This window comes from Mustela lutreola, chromosome 13, assembly GCF_030435805.1.
Source record: "Mustela lutreola isolate mMusLut2 chromosome 13, mMusLut2.pri, whole genome shotgun sequence".
Lineage (NCBI taxonomy): Eukaryota > Metazoa > Chordata > Mammalia > Carnivora > Mustelidae > Mustela > Mustela lutreola.
Genome location: NC_081302.1, coordinates 6,535,724 through 6,554,338, shown reverse-complemented (window position 1 = coordinate 6,554,338; position 18,615 = coordinate 6,535,724).

Below are 18,615 nucleotides of genomic sequence, written 5' to 3'. Positions count from 1 at the left end.
ACTGGTCCTTCTCTCCTGAGTCACAGAGCCTGCTGCGCCTCCCTGGTGGATCTGTGCACTTGGCATAAAATAGGCCATCACTATTCTCTTGCAATGTGTTCCCCAGTCTCTCTTTTCCTATTATTCATGGCGTCCGTACTTCCCATTATTTGTATGTTCACTGAGAAATCTCAAAATCAAAACTCCCCCGAACCGATCCTCCGATCTGACCCTGAAATGGGCTGGGGGGCGGGGAGGTGAGTTGGGGTGGGGTGGGCCGCGGAGCGAGACCCGCAGAGCTGAGGACGCTCCTTCCCTTGTCTCGGGCGGCCACACGCTGTGAGGAGAGCCGGGTCTGGGCCCATTTCTGTTCATCTCCCGCCCCCTGCTGCTTCAGAGGTCACCTCTGGGTGATGGGGGCCGACAGGCAAGCTCTAGGTCAGCCTTCTTTCATGCGGAGTTTAGTACCTCCTGTCTGTCCTGCAGACACTGGAGAAGGTGTTCTTAAAACGGCAATGCCTCGTGGCCACTGCTAACCAGCCGAGAAAGTTCCCCAGATGACTCCTACCTGGGGATCCCTTAAGAACAGCAGCACAGTGAGGACGAGGCCCCTGGTCCTGCTCCCCACTCTGGCCGAGCCACACACCCTCATAATATCGTTCTGAGCTTGGAACGTTTGCCAATCCCCACCTGGCAAAGAACATTATCTTGTAGAGAAATAACTCTGATCATGTTTTTTTTACTCGCTATTTTTTTAAAATTTTTTTCAAATGTCCCTTCCCTTTCACAAAGTTTTTATCTATCGCTGTGTTACACCAATTTTGATGAAGACGTTGAAGAGAGAGGCCTCACCCTTCACGTGGCGGGTGTGGCGTCCAGCCCTCTCCCGGCAGCGAGGATCCTGACTGATGCCAACGGCACCTGTTCATGTGAAATCGAGATGGTTTTCAGGGTTAGTTTCCTAACAGAATTGTTTTATTCCAAAAAACAAACAAACAAACAAACAAACAAAAAACAACCAACCAACCAACCAAACAAACAGATCATTTTTAAGTATCAAAATAAACATTCTCAGGTCAACAGAGATCATCACAGTTTCCCTGGCTGATTCCCATACAACATTTGTGCATGTGCGTTGCTTGTGTATTTTTCTAGAGAATATTTTTGGGAGGCACTACAGATAGATTGTATGTCCTCAAATTCAATGCCCATCATTTATATTTGGTGATATTTTGAAACTTTGCTGATTAGGCTCAAATTTAGTTCTAGGATAACTTTCAGTTCACAACAGAAATGATAAATGTATTTTCTCCTTTCCGACTCGGTACCTCAGTTTCTCAGAGGTCCCTCCTTGCCCCAGTACGTATTCTCCCCAGTTCCCACCCCCATCCGCGCTGTGCCCTTGCCGACGGGGCGTCTGCTAGCTTCCTGTGGCTGCTGTGACAATCCCCGCAAACCCAGAGCCTTAAAACAACAGAAATTTACTCTTCCAGAGTCTGGAGGTCAGAAGTCCAAAACCAGCACCTCTGGGCCGAAATCATGATTTCACAAAGCCAACACTCCTTCTGGAGGCTCCAGGGAGAATCTGCACCTCGCCTCTTCCCGCTTCTGGGGGCTGCTGACCGTCCATACCTCGGTGTCCACATCAGCTTCCCCTCTACCTCTCCTAGGTGCAAGCATGCAGGACCTCCGTGGGTAATGGAGGATCGTCCCCCCATCTCAAGATGCCTGATCACATCTGCGAGGATCCTTTTCTGGATAAGATGCCATTTGCAGGCTCAAAGGATGATGATTTGATCTCTTCGGGGAATGCTATTCAGCTTATGATGGGGGTGTGAAGAAAGAGAGTAGAAACTAAACAGGCTATTTACAAACACCTCCTTGGGACACTGAACGCGTTGGCTGTATTACTGCCAGATGTGTGTGTAACGCAGGAGACAGTGCCTGTGATGCTGGCAGCCACCGTTTTGGCCTTGGCAGGAGGGATTTCAGAGCCGCACATCAAACACGAAAAGCCTCAGAACAGCTATGAGCTGGCATTAACAAGTCTCGTATGGACAGTGGCAGCCGTAATTAGGCCGGGCATTGGCAATGGCTCCTCTTTTGTCGGACCGCACAGTGGTAAAGGCATAATTGATAGATATTAGTGGCACAGTTTCCAATTCAGGCTTCAGAATGAAGAGCAGACATTATGACAGTGATTCAGAGGAAGCGAGGAAAAATAGGAAATGCAAAACAGAAAACAAGGGAAAACGAGCTAGCAGAGCCCTGAAGAGACCTCCCAAACACACATTTTCTAGGGAGGAGGCTTCCAAAACTATCGGAAAGGATTTTGAAGGAACCCAGAATTTCAGCAGAGCTGGAAAAATGCTATTTGATAACTTATGTTTGCTCCACAGGCCAGGCCAGTTTAGGAAACACACATGATGTAACTCTCCTTTGTTTCTGTATGGTTCCCTATCCGCCGTGTCACATCATACTAGGGATTTCTCTGTGGACCAGCCCTGTTCATGTCTTTAACACAAATCATTTAGATTATTCACCGTGCTGTCATGCTCTAAATCGAGAAAGTTTCCCCATGGGCAAGCCATTGGCTTGACACCAACAAACCCACATGAAAAGAGGTTCAGGTATATTTGATTTTCTCGGGAGGCATTTTGAGGATGCTCTGAGCCGTCATTGTGCCTCTCCACTCAGCTAGAGCTATCCCTGGAGTGCGCTGGGGACCATTCAACTTTCCTCACTGACGGATGGAACAGTGGGGTGCTGCCTTGCCTTGTTGGTCCTGGGCACTCGGACTCTCTGGACCTACACAGAGTCATGAGTTCTACATCCATGGAGGGCTCCTAGATAAGGACTTAAGGTTCTATGATAAAAAATGGTCTTTGTCCTTACAAGGTCTTTCATGAAGTATGATACTCTCTACACAGTACAAAATCCAACCCAAGCATGAGATCATTACGTTTGAATTTTTACCCCCAGGGCCTTGTCTATAATAGGGGCTCAGTATGTGCCTTTACCAGGGAAGAACTGGGTATATATGGTTACGTGCGTTGCTGATTAGTAGGTAAGGCTCTGGAACTGGAAAATCCTAAACCCGATTTTCAGTTCCCCAAAGACGGAAATACACAATACTTCGGGTAAAACTTTCTAGGTGTTTTCTCTCGTCTCTCATCACAACTAAATCATATATAATAACAAAGTTCCCCACACAAACTGCTAAAGTGCTCTTTGAGATCTCTTTTACTTAATGGGGAAGGCCCCTCTCTGTTTGCTTTCTCTTCTCTCCCTGGAGCCGTTGTCAAGAAAAACAGATCCAAATTGGCCAGTCAGCAGTTAAGGGTGACACCGAGAGTGTAATACGAGAACCAAACTGGGAACTCCCTGGGAGAGGCATGGGGAGTGGCCAGCTCCCCAAAGAAGAGAAGTAAGAAGACATGGGAGCTACCACAAAAAGCAGAACGAGGGTCAAGATTAGTAGGAAAACACAATGCAGTTGCATGTCAGCAGACTGAGACTTGGAGCTGAGGAATTCCGGGGACACCGTCTTAGGACGCGCGTGTTGCATCTTCACCGAGAAGGCGGGTCTATCCGGTTGGACATAGTATCTCTGCTTTTGAGCTCAGGAACCCAGCCAGCTTGGGATACTACCCACCTCCTGCTTATTTATGACTAAATGATCTGAGCACAGGAAAAGTGAGCGTTGCCACCCCCACTTAGCAAAGGGTAACATCTTCCCTAGAAGATGCTGGACCCACGTAAAATCAGGTTTCATCATTCCATTTGCATCCCAAAATAACAACAAAAGAACTTAACTGAACAAAACCAAAGGTTTTGCTTTCCTTTTTCCCTCTAAGAGACAAGTAAGAGGCTTTGGATTCCTGTGCTTAAGTGAGAAGAATCTGGGTTAACGATACAGCATAGAGTTGTGTCAGCTCTGTCCCTGCATCACGCGCCCCTCGAAACAGCCGCTGCCCATTGCGGAGAAGGCTTCGAGAGGCTTTATTCTATCAAGATAACATATCGTGTTCCTGAAGCCCATGCCCTGTGTGTCCTGGTGTGGCCGGTGGGAAGAGCTCTTCTGCATCCCCAGCTTGTCGGGGGATGTGGACTGAATGTTGCTTAAGGAATAGGCCAGTAACAGAGAAAACACTACAGGATTGAATGGTCCTCTTAACTCTGTTGTGTAGATACACGATGCATTAAAAATTCCTCACCTGTTTGCCTAAAAATTATACACAATCAATTTAACCGAAATTATGCCTGTTACCTTAAGGAACACTTTTTTTCAAGGCTTGCCTTTGACCACTGTCTCATAATGATCGTGATACTGACATGTCCAATTAAAATCACAGTTGTCTGCTGTAAAAATAACAGTCAGGGTTGGGTCTGAAGCTGATCACTGGGAGCGTAAATCACACGGCTCTCCACAATGCAAGTGTTCTGTCTCCTTAGGGAGCCCCGCGGACTGACAGTGCCTAGCGGCATGTGACACGCCCAGACAGAGCAGCCTCACAGCCCTGCAGAGGGGCTAGCAGGGTGGTAAGTGGAGTGTCCAGGGGCACAAGTTCATCAGGCAGCAAGCTAGGAACGTCCTCTTAGTCTACCTATGGTACACACATCTCCCTCATGCATTGAAAGTTGATATCTTTTTAATTCCAATATTCTTTAACCTCTTTAGATATCATTTTGCCCAATTTGGAAATCTAGGAAATCTTAGAGGAAAAAAAAAACAATTAGCAAATTAACATCTGACTGTTGGCTTTTGGAATTATACATACTGCCTTGGTAGAAAGTAATAACTAGAGACTTGACACCATACATTTTTCCTGTATTCCATCATGGAGTTAAAACGTATTTTGCATATTTTATTTCTGGGGTTTTCCGATGGCTAAGTGTTACGTTACTGAATTTTGTTGACTTCTTTGCACTAACTAGACTCGATTACACTAGGCTGGACATTCAAGACTTTCCTCCAAACTGCTCTGTTCTCTCTATTCTGGCCTCCCACACCAACTCCAAATGTGCTTGAACTTGCAGGACACACAAGCGTTGTCTCTGTACAATGCTGGACCTATGCTCATAATGCATCCATCAGCCTCTGATGTCTTTCTGTATCTCACTAACCATTCGGTTCAATTGGGCACACATGTATTGATCCCTAGACCCATTACGGTGTGTGACTCATAGATAGTGCACATTTGTGTTTGTAAATAAATGATGACATGACCATGTACAAATGTTTTCTTAAGTGCTGTAGGGCATAGAACAATATAAATGATATGATCTTTAACCTTAAGGAAATCACAAGCTAGACAGTAAAATAATACTGTAAACAACTATTAATAATGCATGAAACGGGTTCCATAATCATGAAGATGACACACAAGGCTACTCTGCGGCAGGGGGAAGTGCTGGGAGTTCAGGGAAGGCTTTCTAAGACCTGGCATTTTATTTTGGGACACTGATATGTAAATATAGGGAAAGACATAACTGGCTTCAGCAAAGCTCTGAGCGGTGCTTTATGTATGAAAGCGTGAGACGGGTCTTAAGAACACTCAAGAGCTGCTTGATTGCAACTCCATCCTCAAAGTTCATGGCAAACCTCACCTCATAATAAAGCTTTTCCTAAGTCCACATGCACTGCTTGTACTTCCCTGTACTCCCCACACTCGTGTGTTTGTTTGGAGAGGAGATGTGCCCATCAGGTCAGACAAACTGCGGTACAGGAATTTGCCTATCTGAATTCCCAGTGGCTTTACCCAGTGAAGATCATGGCCTGTTAAGGCTCCAGCACCATCTTAGGAGATCTGCTGGACATCATTTTTGCTGACTCCAAGGGCATCCCTGGAGGCCTCCGGTGGACCCTCTGCATTGTCCACCTACAAAGAGGGAGAATGCAGGGGCCAGGCCTTATAGAGATGCCCATGACTTCTACCACATTCTATGGCTGTGGCTGTCACAAAGCCCCCAGAGATGGATGGGGCCTGGGAAAAGCAGCATTCCTGGGCACAAAGGAAGAATCTGGAAAAGATTTGTGGATACACAATATTGTGTGTGCCACAGTGAATACATACTCAATTCACGCGGCCCCAGTGACGTAGTAAGTATCTGCCACTGAGCACGTCTAGTCAAAATATCACCTTTCACAGTGTGATATCTGGAAAGATGATGAACTATAGATCAATGTTTCTTGTTCTATATAATATCTCTTTTTGTTTGCTCATTCTTATCCATGAGGAATTCTCTAACTTTAAAAAAATATTAATATGGTTATATTTACAAAAATTCCTATGTATGTATTTATTTATTTATTTATTATTTTTTGTCTTCATTTTTTTTATTGGGTTATGTTAGTCACCATAAAATACATCATTAGATTTTTGATGCAGTATTCCAAGATTCATTGCTTATGTACAACACCCAAGTTATACAAGATGACCATAAAGAAATTCTGGAAACAGAAGTAAATTATCTTGACAAACGGTCACTGATGTCATCATGTTACATTACATGGTACATTCAATGTTACCTCCTTAGAAAATACACTTTGATGTTAGATGCAAAATTTTAATGAACATGGTCCATGAATATAGCATTTCTATCAGTATATAAAAATGCATCTGATGTGTGGCTTCGATAAATATTCTTTCTGATTTTTAGTGAATGAGTTTGTGCTTCTGGCATATTCCACTAGAAGTAAGCAAAGAGATTTTAATCTGTAAAATCAATCTATCAATAAATACAAAAAGACTTAAACATTCACATGTTTTCAGATTCTATCACTATGCTGTATATATTTTTATCACTGCCACAAAATATTTTGAAGTTATTTTAAGATTTTAAGTTTGAAGTTATTATCAATTACTAAGATTAATTTTGCAACACCCAAATGTTTAGGTCAATTTTCAGAAACCCTGGCAGGGAGATAAGCAAAGATCTAGGGGCACACAAACATGGTGGGGCTAGCAGATCCATCCCATACTCTTAGCTACCATATTGCTCTTCTCAGCGTCGGTTGGTCTGAGAACACATGAGACATGCGCACCATTCTGGCTTCCCCTCCACAATTCTTTCACAATTGTCCTTCTCTCTGTCATACTTTCCCCTTTATTGGGGATTTATGCTCCTTTCTGTTCCCACCCATCAGCACAAGAGGATGACTAGGCTAGTCCACCCATCCAGGAGGTAGATAAAACAAGTTGAGCATAAGTCCTCCGCCCCCTCCCAGAGGTCTTAGCCTTTGATGGGGTAAGAAAATTATCTATAAAACACCAGGGACTTAGGACCCAGATCCAATACATATCAACATAGAATGCCTGTTAGCAACTTACTCGAGGCTCTACCTTTGCTAACGGTAGCGGGCATTGGCCCCAAGCGGATGGTGATGAGAAAGAACATTCCTATTAAATGTTAAGCATATGAAAAGTATTGGGAAAAAAATAAGAGTCCACACTATTTTTAGCTGTTAGGTACACATAAATGTAATGAAAAATAAGCTGCCGGAGGAATAAAAACATGCAGGCCCTGGGATTATTAAATAATGGAGAAATAACCATTTGGGTAAGATCAGTTTAGTTTAATTGTCTGACCTTCTTTGAAGCCCCACCACTGAAAGAAGATAGTGATGTGACTGAGAGGCACCTATTACTGCCCTGGAGGCAGAAAAATTGTCAAGAATCACCATAAGAAAATCATAGGTTAGGTAAGGCTCATAGCCAAGTCTTGAGTGGACAACCCACAGTAATTGGGAGCATTTAAGTAGCTGCACAAAATGCCCATTGAGGCAGCTCACCCATGCCTTCCCCACCCCCTGAAGCTTTCAGATAACCTAATAAATATTCTCCGAGTGCATCTGTAATATATTAAACCAGAGGTCGGAAAGCTGGAAGCCGTGGGCCAACGTGCTCACAGCCTGTGTCTGCAAATGCTTTATTAGAAGCATATAACCTCAAAATATTTTGTGGCAGTGATAAAAATACATACAGCATTGTGATAGAATCTTAAAACATGTGAATTTTTAAGTCCTTTTTATTGATTGATAGATTGGTTTTATAGATTAAAATCTGGAAACAAATAACACAAAGTTGAGTAGCTGCCACAGACATAGTATGACTCACAAAACCCAAAATATTTGTTATCTTCCCCTTTTCATAACACCTTCACCAATTTCTATTAAACTATAATCAGTCCACTCTAATATACACTCTTAAAGGCTTTGCAAAAACCTAAACCTTGGTCAATTTCCTCCTATATATGTAATTCAGTATATTTAGGAAACCAGTGGCTCCCTCCTCCATGCACTTCTAGTCTCAAAGCAGATGAACACGCAAAACTTAAACCCCACATCAAAGTACCAGCTTACGGGAAATCAGCTGGGCATTTCCTAATGGCATCTCTAAAATAAGGTGCGCTCCGACGTGCTTGCAATGAATCGTGTCACACAGAGATGCTACAGCTTTCTCTCCAAACAGACAGAGAGAAAATCATGGATGTGCCATGAATCACTTTTCCATTCCATCACCAGGTATGCAGCAAATGAGATGTGCTAGACCCATGAAATCCATGCAGAAATAAAGTGGTTTGTTTTTGTTTCTTTGTTTTGTTTTGTGGTTTGTTGTTGTTGTTGTTGTTGTTTGTTTTTTCCTGTTCTCATGAAGAATAAACCCTGCAATTTACCCAGGAAATCTGAAATACAGCCGTGCTCGGTGATGCCACATGAGAAGTCCATGAGGATTTCGGAACAACGGTGACAGGAAGCCTTGACATAGCGGGTGAAACCTGATGAAAGGGAGGGACATAAGACGTGAGATAGGAGTTCAAGCCCGAAGCCAACAAGGAGCAGGGGAGGGGAGAATGCACAGGAGCACAAAAAAGGAGGGACGATCAGGAGTCCACAGAATAGGGAAGTTAGCAAGGTCAGGCACCAAACCCAAAGGCTCAAGGTCTTATCTTTATTTCTGAAGAAATCTTCTAGCACAGTCTCTTCAACATTAATAGTTAACAAACCTCAATGCCTCTCTTGACAGGTAATGGATACTACAGGACACTAAGGATAGGCAATGGGTTGTTGGCAGCATTATTTCAATTAAAAAAATTTTTTTTATTCAAATACTTTAAAAAGAAACCAAACATGAAAATTAAAACATGAAATAGAATATAAACATAACTAAAACATGAATATAAACAAAATAAAACATGAAATAGAATATAAACATCTAAAACATACTTTTTTGAAATGTTCCATGGTAACAATATTCTAGGAGCCACAGGTAGCATCATTGAAGATAAAGAACATACACTTTGAGTCTGGTAGACTATGGTTTCAAAGGTGAACTGGTCTCCATACAAATGTGTGTCTAGGTTCCAGGAGCTCAAGGACCATGTCTGAATCTCGGACATGGCCCAGTGCTCAGCAAAGGGCTAGCCACATGGTAAGTGCTTGGGAAAATTTTTCAACGGTTCACTGGACAAGCTCTTTACACCATTTCCTAATTGGCAGTAAATTCCAGAGCCAGTATTCAAACCCAGTGAAACAACTACTTCACCTTTCTCTGTGATGGAAAATAGAATTGAATTATGCGTGGCTGGCTCAGTTCACGGGACTGTATTAGCACCGAAGAAGATGTCATTATATTAGAATGCATTTTGTGAACTATGAGCCACTGCAGAAACACAAGTACTGGAGAGATGTGGATGTAATAAATTTGTATCACTTCTTTCAGTTAGAGTCACTATTCTCTAGCAATAGAGAACTACAAAGGAGAAACATCTTTTTTTTTTTTTCTTTTAGATTTTATTTATTTATTTGACAGAGAGAGATCACAAGTAGGCAGAGAGGCAGACAGAGAGAGGGGGAGAAGCAGGCTCCCCGCCGAGCAGAGAGCCCGATGCGGGGCTTGATCCCAAGACCCTGGGATCATGACTGAGCCGAAGGTAGAGGCTTTACCCACTGAGCCACCCAGATGCCCTAAGGAGAACCATCTTAAGACAGATTTTTTCCCCACCTTTTTATTTAGGGATGTTCTGAAACCTCTAGCATATTATTTCTTAAGAGTTCACCACTGTATATTATAGGTTCGTGGTTACTGACTTTTTAATTTTAATTTAAACCCAGGAGAGCATTTTCTTTTATTCAGCCAGATCCCAGCAAACTCCTCAAAAATTACTCCCCCACCCTGCCAACCTATTCAAGTGCACGCGCACACACACACAAGAAGAGCATTTGCATTTTGGGAACCTGAAAATAATTTTGTGTGTGTGTGTGTCCCTGCCACAAGATAAAAACCCACCAGCTTCCTGGAGTCCATCATGATCAATAAACGTCCGATATCTGAGAGCACCACAAATATTGGAAGGGATCTGTATGTTGTCCTCCAGATGTCACAAAGAGTTGCTCTGTGTGAGGCTCTTGTCAGTGTACAGAGACTAATGCTGATGCTTTGGAAGAAATGTCTGATCGACTGCGGAGGAGGTGTCTTCCACATTGGAAACCGCAGAATACTTCCATTTCTTATCTTTTCTAGGTCTACAGTTCTTAATTAGCCAATGATGCAGAATTTGAATATTAAGGAACTTAAAGTACTCTTAGGTAGCCAGAAACACACACGCACATATGCATACTTGATAAACTAGAGATGACACTATTCATTTTAGAGGTGTTTTCAGAACCCATTACAAGATGTTTGCACCTGCTGGGTTTGGGCTACAGTTTCTCCTGGGCATTGTCACCATCACACGGTAGAGGCTACGTCGAACGTGCACTATGTGAACACGCCCTCCTCTCAGACTTTAACGTCCACACAACTGGGCTTCTTGTTAAAGTACAGCTATGGGTTCGACGGGTCTGGAGAGGACCCAAGAGTCTGCATTTCTAACAAGTCCCAGACGAGGTTGGCTGATGCTGTGGGACCCACAGATCACACTTCTAGAGGGAAAGACCCACATTGGTTCCCACGTCAGACCCACATCTGTTCGCTTTCGACTCTTAGACCTGAGTGGAGTTCCCCTTGGGAGCTCCGGCTTGGCCCCTCTCTGCTCTGCTTTCCATTCTATTTGCCACATCACATGAAGGGATTTAATGATTATGCTGTTGTCCAAATTCGCCTAGGAGACACTTGAGGGCGTGATCTTTAACTGCTTTTCTATATTTTATTATGCTCCACTTTATTAATATGCATCTTAAATAATATTTTCAAAACACAATCATAAAACGACTAGCTAATGAAGGGAAAACCTACTAAAACAGCCCAGTTTTCTATTCCTACTAAAGTATGTCACTTGCAGAGTTGTTGTTTTAATATAATAAAAATCAAAGATTGGGGTGCTGGGTGGCTCAAGTGGGTTAAAGCCTCTGCCTTCAGCTCAGGTCATGGTCTCAGGGTCCTGGAATGGAGCCTCGAATTGGGCTCTCTGCTTGGCAGGGAGCCTGCTTCCCCACCTCTCTCTCTGCTTGCTTCTCTGCCTACTTGTGATCTCTGTCTGTCAAATAAATTAATAAAATCTTTAAAAAAATAAAAAAATCAAAGATTGAACCTCGCTATCTCAACTAAGTGAATTAGTTTGCTGGAAAGATGCTGGGAAAGGAAAGAATTTGTGTGACTTGGGACCAGATGGCAGGAAGTGCAGGTGAGGTCTCGGGCTGACCCGAGCGGCTGTTTCTCCCTCTGCAGGGTCCCTCTAAGCTCTATAGTATTTTTCAATCTTTGTGGCACTACCTCCAGACACAGTCCTAGTACTAAGCTTCTGGTCATCAGGGTTTAACTCAAGAGCCTAGCTCCCTCCCTGGCCAAGATCAGAGGAGATGTGGTCCCAGTGGGGGCAGCAGATCTAGGAAGCTGATTCCCTGCTGAGACCACACAAAACAGGGGAAACCCCCCCAAAAAAGGGAGGGCTGTCAGATGAAGGGAGTGACCGTGGCTATTCATCAGTGCAAAAAAGTAACAAATGTGGCCATACACAGGTAATCAGATATTGCATTAAAGTATGCAAGGTTGTCACACAATTGTCATTAAATATCTCAGAAAACATACAATGTTAAAAAAAAAAAGTCAGTTGTAGACACCTGCCTAAATATTACAGAAAGCAGGTTTTCGTGGCTAAAGAAAATAACCTAATGTAAGATCTCTAATTCTTTTTTTTTATTTTGTTAAAATTATAAAACATACAAATAATCCATTTTCTTCTGAGACTTTTTCTCCTTCACAATTATTCTGTTGGGTGAGATGTGGTTGCTGAGTATATCTACCTCCTTTCATAGCAAATTCTACTCATTTCAAATCTGTTAAATGAACATTGTTTGTTTGTTTGTTTTTTCACCCTTTCTAGTGAATATTAGAGAAAAGAACAAGGGAAAGGTGCTTAATTCAGAAAAATCCTATTCTCTCCATGACACGGAGACTCCATTTGTACATGAATGGCAAACAGCGGCATTGTTTCTGTTTAGAAGAAATAAAATTGAATATACGTATTTGTATTGTCGGGAGTTTCCTCCTTAAACAGAAACACTTCAGTTGTCTTTACCATGTCTAGTTATTTAAATTATTTTTTAATGTGGCAAAGGCCTTGGAATTAATCAGCCCCATCTGCATACACAAAAGACATGACATAGGGAACAAAAACGTCGGAGGACAAAACTAGGCTTCCTTTCACAGGCGATGGGGGAAATTAGTGTCATCACTAGGTTGAAGACATAAAGAGATTCAAAATTAAAAATCCTTTGAACGCTTCCAACAAGATTCCTATAATCAGCTGAAAGATAAGTAATGATCAAAGCCCTTTAAAACAGTATTGTTCACTCCATTAGAACTGTTTAAATGTACCCTACTATTCACCAGAAATTATACAAGATTACTGCAGAAGCTACGCTATTGTTTCAGCAAGGCACCCAGATGTTTTAAGGATGGCTTCCCCCACCAACAAAAGGTTAGAAGCCAGGATACAAAAACAGCTGCAGTTATAAACCTTAATTACCGGGAACATCCCCCCACATAGGTGCCCAATTGCTCTGACAAATTGATTTACCCTGGAGAGTGGGGGCTAGAGGTGGTGTCCGGGGACTAGGGAGCCGGATGGGAGAAAGGCAACTTCTTTCCTCCATGGAATCAAATTTTGGCCACTTCTTCAAACAAACCCTCGCAAAGTGCTCAGTAGCTTTGTATCTGGGATATGTTAACCTCCTACAAATTGCTTTTTCCCTTAGTCCATGTTATCCCAGCTCCAGGGTGATGGGTGAAGAGAGATAAGCACGTTTCTACGCACCTCATTACCGCCGTTAGTTTGTGCACTCGCCCGGGGATATTACACACAGCAATGCCACGTTGGGATCTGAGAACATTCCTAAGCAGGAGTCCAGAATAATGAACATTTGACAGATTTACTAACTCTTTACTCTTACTCCCTGATGCACTGTGAGCTTTTAATAACACTATTGCTATTGCTTTCATTGATAGTGATTTGGAAGGGACGTCTTCCATCTCCACCCTTAAACGTCTTGAAGGTTTCAGGTGACATGGTCTATCAACACAGGTTGAAAACGTGAGAAAATTAGCAAGGTTCTAGAAACCGATTTCTATCAACCATTTTGGAAGAACACACAGCAACTTCAACGTCATGTTCTAGGCAATGTCAGCTTGAATGCTGCAGACTCCACCAAGTCCAGGAATGCACCGAGAGAGGGAGATGCTACGAGCTATGCATGACCTCTGAAGGTGTGGGAGCTCAGGCCAGGTTAAGTAGGCAAGGGTCAAAATATGGTGCTTTTAGTGTCCGACTGTAAATGTCTAGTCTAGTTTTGACTGGTTGAGTTCTAGGTTTTGTTCACCCTCCCACTTTATTCTCAACTCCCAAACAGCACATCATAGGTGAGGCAGGGTTGAAATGGACATCACTGCTATCCTTAGAACACACTGAAATCTGAGAATCTAAGTAATCTTGGGGAAAATGGCAACATGCAACACCACTGGGTTTGCCTTGGAGTCCCAGAAATAGCCTTCTGAGATTCTCATATACATATATTTAACAATCACACAACCCAACAGGGACACACCACCTCTAGCCGTGACCTGTGGTCTCCCTTCCTCCACATCCCCGCATACGAACTCCCGCGATCGGCAGGATGGCAGTGTTGATTTTTTGTATTCTGAGACAATGATTCTTGAACATGAGTTGCATCCAAATCATCTTCAGGAGTTGTTAACCCTAATAACCACAATAATTATAATAATCATAACTTGTTTTTACGGAGCACCCAGTAAGTACTCTGCTAACCACTCCTCAAGGACACCCTCCTCCAAGTACACAAACATTTTAGAAAATCAGAATCACCAGAGGTGGGGAACTGGCACCACCCAGATGATTTTAATTTATATAGAGCTTTGAAAACAACTGTGAAAAAGGGACATTACTCTCCAACTGAGTTCCCAGACCCTGGGGATGAGTATTTACTGGTGAACAGAGGGTTTAAGATGCCTCGAGGAAAACCTAGCCCACCCCCCTAAAACCCATAGGAGCTTTTAAGTAAGTCACCGAGGAGATTCCAAATTATTCTGGAAGGCCTTATTTATTTATTTATTTATTTATTTCCTGCTATGACTCTGGACTCCCACACTTCTCTATGCTGTATTCCCAAGTTCTTTGGTAATTAGATACACTGGCCCAGCTCCACATCCAGCCTTGTGGTTAGCATGCTTGTTATGCTCGAAGATTCCAGGGTGTTCGCTGTCAATTGTGGAGTTCTCTGCACTGAGTAAGGAGGAAGCTTTGGATGATGATCTGTAGACTCTAAGTTCCTGGCAAAGTACTTCTTAAAATAATTTTAAGGAAACACGATCTTATAGGACTTCACATATTCAGGTCCTTCCACTTGGAATGGTTTTTCACCAGTGGTACCGGCGAGCTGGTGAAATCTAAATCACGGTTCCAGGGTCTTGAATCCTCTTATTACATTTTACAAATGAAATGTTAAATAACCAGGGGAGCCAGATTAGAGTATGACTGGAAGGCGATGAATTTATGGATTTTTTATCGCTTAAATATAGCATATGCAGTTTCATTATAGTGGAAGAATAAGATATGCAATTAAAAAAATAGTCAATGATGGGGTGCCTGTGTGGCTCAGTGGATTAAGCTTCTGCCTTCCACTCATGTCATGATCTCAGGGTCCTGGGATCAAGCCCCACATCGGGGGGGGTCTCTGCTCAGCAGGGAGCCTGCTTCCCCCTCTCTGTCTCTGCCTGCCTCTCTGCCTACTTGTGATCTCTATCTGGCAAATAAATGAATAAAATATTTAAAAATAAATAAATAGTTAATGAGTTAACTCGGGCAGTGGCTTCTGCCCACACTCAGACCGTGGTAAGCTGCATATAATACAGGGTGGGGAAGATGCTTTCTCCATGAGTGCCTTAACAACTGGACTTCAAAGAGCCATGGAATGAGCAGGTTTACTCAGTGGCGTTGCTTTTCCTGTGAGAATCGAAGATAATTTCTAATCTGTCATTTCACGGAAATAGATTAACAACTTTGAACAACAATTAAATGATTGACTTTGATGTGCATCCTAAGTAATGTAAAGACAGCTAATCAAAGAGCTTTTACCTAACATACCAAATAATCTGGCAAAACCACGATAGTGAAAGCTAAAATTCTTTGAAGTAGAAAGCCCCTACCTGACATTGATGCAAAATGTGAAGGGTTAAGCAGGACTGACTTTAAAACCACTTTTCCATGGGTAACACTGCCAAAGGGAAAGGAACTGCTATTTTGCATGAAGGAAGTAAAGCATTTCATTGAAAGTGAGTTAAAGCATTTTCGATATTTACTCTACAAGACAAGCTATAGGCAATGTGGAGGGAGCTGGGTTTTATTATATGCTTTTCATATTAGGCCTTACAATTTTGATTCTGAATCTTTAAATACACACTTAAGATATCTTTATGATAGAGAAAGGAATATTAAAATCTGTTTAAAGCATGCCTTATCAGAATGAGTGCTGCTGGCTGGGCTTGTTTCCCCATTATTCCATTTTAACTTAACCATATCAGACTCATGCCTCCTAGCCATATTGGCAGGGGTAGCTTAATGAGATAAAAAGGAAAAGAAAAAAAAAAAAAGAAAGAAAGAAAAAAGAAAAGAAAGAAAGAAAAAAGAAAGGAACAGACTAATGAGCTAGATGGCTTTGGTAGCTCTGACCTGGAAATGCTTTTTTCTGCATAGATTCGTTTTAATGAATACCATGTCAACCTGCCCTTATTCACGTTTCTGTGACGTCTGTGTTTGAATGTATCAGATATCAGCATTGGTGGGGCAATTTGCCTGTCCCATTTTGAAAGGCAAACTTTCTGTTCGTGACATCACTCAAACTGCCACACAAGCATTGTGTTCAGAGTAACAGGCAATATAGCTTGAATTTTTTCCTCCGTATTGCATTTTGGAAAGAAAGACAGACAAAACAAAAACAAAACAAAACAAAGCAACAACAACAAAAAAAGCCAACAAAAAATACAAGGAAGAGCATAAAGAGAAATTCATCCAAGGCAAGGGGAGGTCATCATTTGATGACTTGGATCCAACGCCAACCACACCTCGGTACGGTGAACTCCAACCCTTCCCTTACGCCTATGTGCTTTTTCTTTCTTTTTTTACTCCGTTTTCTAAGGAACAAGAAACATCTGTCTTTTTGAGCCTCTTCCCAGCACCAATCCCATGGACAGATGTTTTCCAAACACGTTGTCTGCGAACATTTAAAGGAATAGTATATTTGCATAAACTCTGGGAATTCCAAGCTTCGTGCTTTCCATACTGTTTTAGTTTTTTAAATCAATATTTTTTTGTTCTGTACCCATCATTTTGTTTTACTCCTCATAAAGCAGACATTGTGTGCACACATCTGTTAAATCTGGGCTGCATTTATTACAGTTCTGTTCTTCCAGAAACAGGAAGGATTAATTACCACAGACCGGCTCTAGAAGCACCCCCGTGTTTCTTAACACACAAAATTAATTCAGAGTTGACAAAACTCTTCCAGACACAGCCTGCTTCCTGCTGATGACGCTTTATTAGCATATTCTTCCCAGAAAAAAAAAATGCCTCATAGACCCTTTTTACCTCTCCTCGGAGTTCAATTTGTACAGCACTGAGTGACAGGCAGCAAAATGGCTTGAATATATCGAAGGCAAGTTGCCAAAATTCTCCTGATAGCAGCACTTTGGAGCCTTTGTTCTGAGCACATTAAAGTCACAGAAGGTCCATGTACTGGAGACAGTGCGGGGCAGGCAGGATGTTCTCAGTAAGACAAAACAGCAGGTGATAAATGACATTAAATAACAGTGAGAATTTACCACAGACTAAATTAACTACTGGAGTGAAATGTTCTCAGCTCTGAGGCTATATTAACAGGGAATTTATAATTAGGCGATTATCATTCTTTTTAGTGTTTGAGGAAGTCTATATGTAAAAATGATGAAGACAGCTCTATTTGACTCTGGAGACACACTGCTGGAAGTGGTTCTAAAAACGCGAGAGAATAATTCTTCTTTCAGGCCTTATAAAGTCATTTGTAAAAATAAGTACTTGGAAGTGAATTAGATTGCTGGATATCTGCACGCGCTCACACAAATACACACACACACACACACACACACACGCACAGAAAAAGTGCAGCGTCAGAGAACAGACTGCCAGGAAATCAAACTCTCCAAAATAGAGTCTTGTTGGTGATCTCAAAATCCATAAATCCATGTGAGGCTGATTACTGGCATGAGAATTTTTAAGGTGCCTGTGAGTTTTGTTTTCTCTTTCTCTTTGTTTTTGTGAGTTTCTCTTGCCATCAAAGATAGTATCCTTAAAAATATCCTACTACTTTTCTAAACCTTAAGGAATTCCTTTATGACCCTTGTCCTGTTTGTGGAGAGAACATTTCACCCTGGATTTTACCCTAAAACCTCTGAGAATCTGGAAGTTTGCAATAAAATCCTTCAAAAAAAAAAAAAAAAAAAAGTCAAGGAAGGAAAATGAACTGATAAATTCGCCATTGACTGGGTCCTCCTAAAATCACCGCACAGCAATCGCTTCATCAAATACCCTTAAACAAAATAACAAAAACAGAAAACTACGATAATCTTCAAACTTTTTAAAGCCGTTTTTCTTTACACAGTATATTTCTCTCCCAGATCTATGCTTATGTCCGAGGAATAGTGTTCATAGCTTCCTGCCTATCCATAAGAATCCCTTTAAAAAAAGGAACGAGTTCCAAACGGTGCCAGGAGCACATATGGGTCTTTGGTAGAATTCTCACCATGTCACATCTTGTGCACTTTCCATGAGGATTTCTCTTAAAGCTAGAACACTTCATTTTTGGCAACTGAGCCCCGTATGTCTAGACACATTATAGTGCTTGGTTACAATTGTATTTCCATAATAAACTAGTATCCATTCATTCATAACTTTCTCAAAAAGTTCTCCTTTTGGGCTTTAAACGCTCCAGGCTTAGCCTCAGCCAAAAGGTGAATATTTGGAAAGTTTCTGCTAAATCCATTTTATCAGATATTGACTTGTGTGACTCAAAAATCATTTTCCATATGTCCACAAGAATTATTACCCCAGAAAGTAACCCAGGAGGAGCTGACTTCTAGAATTTAA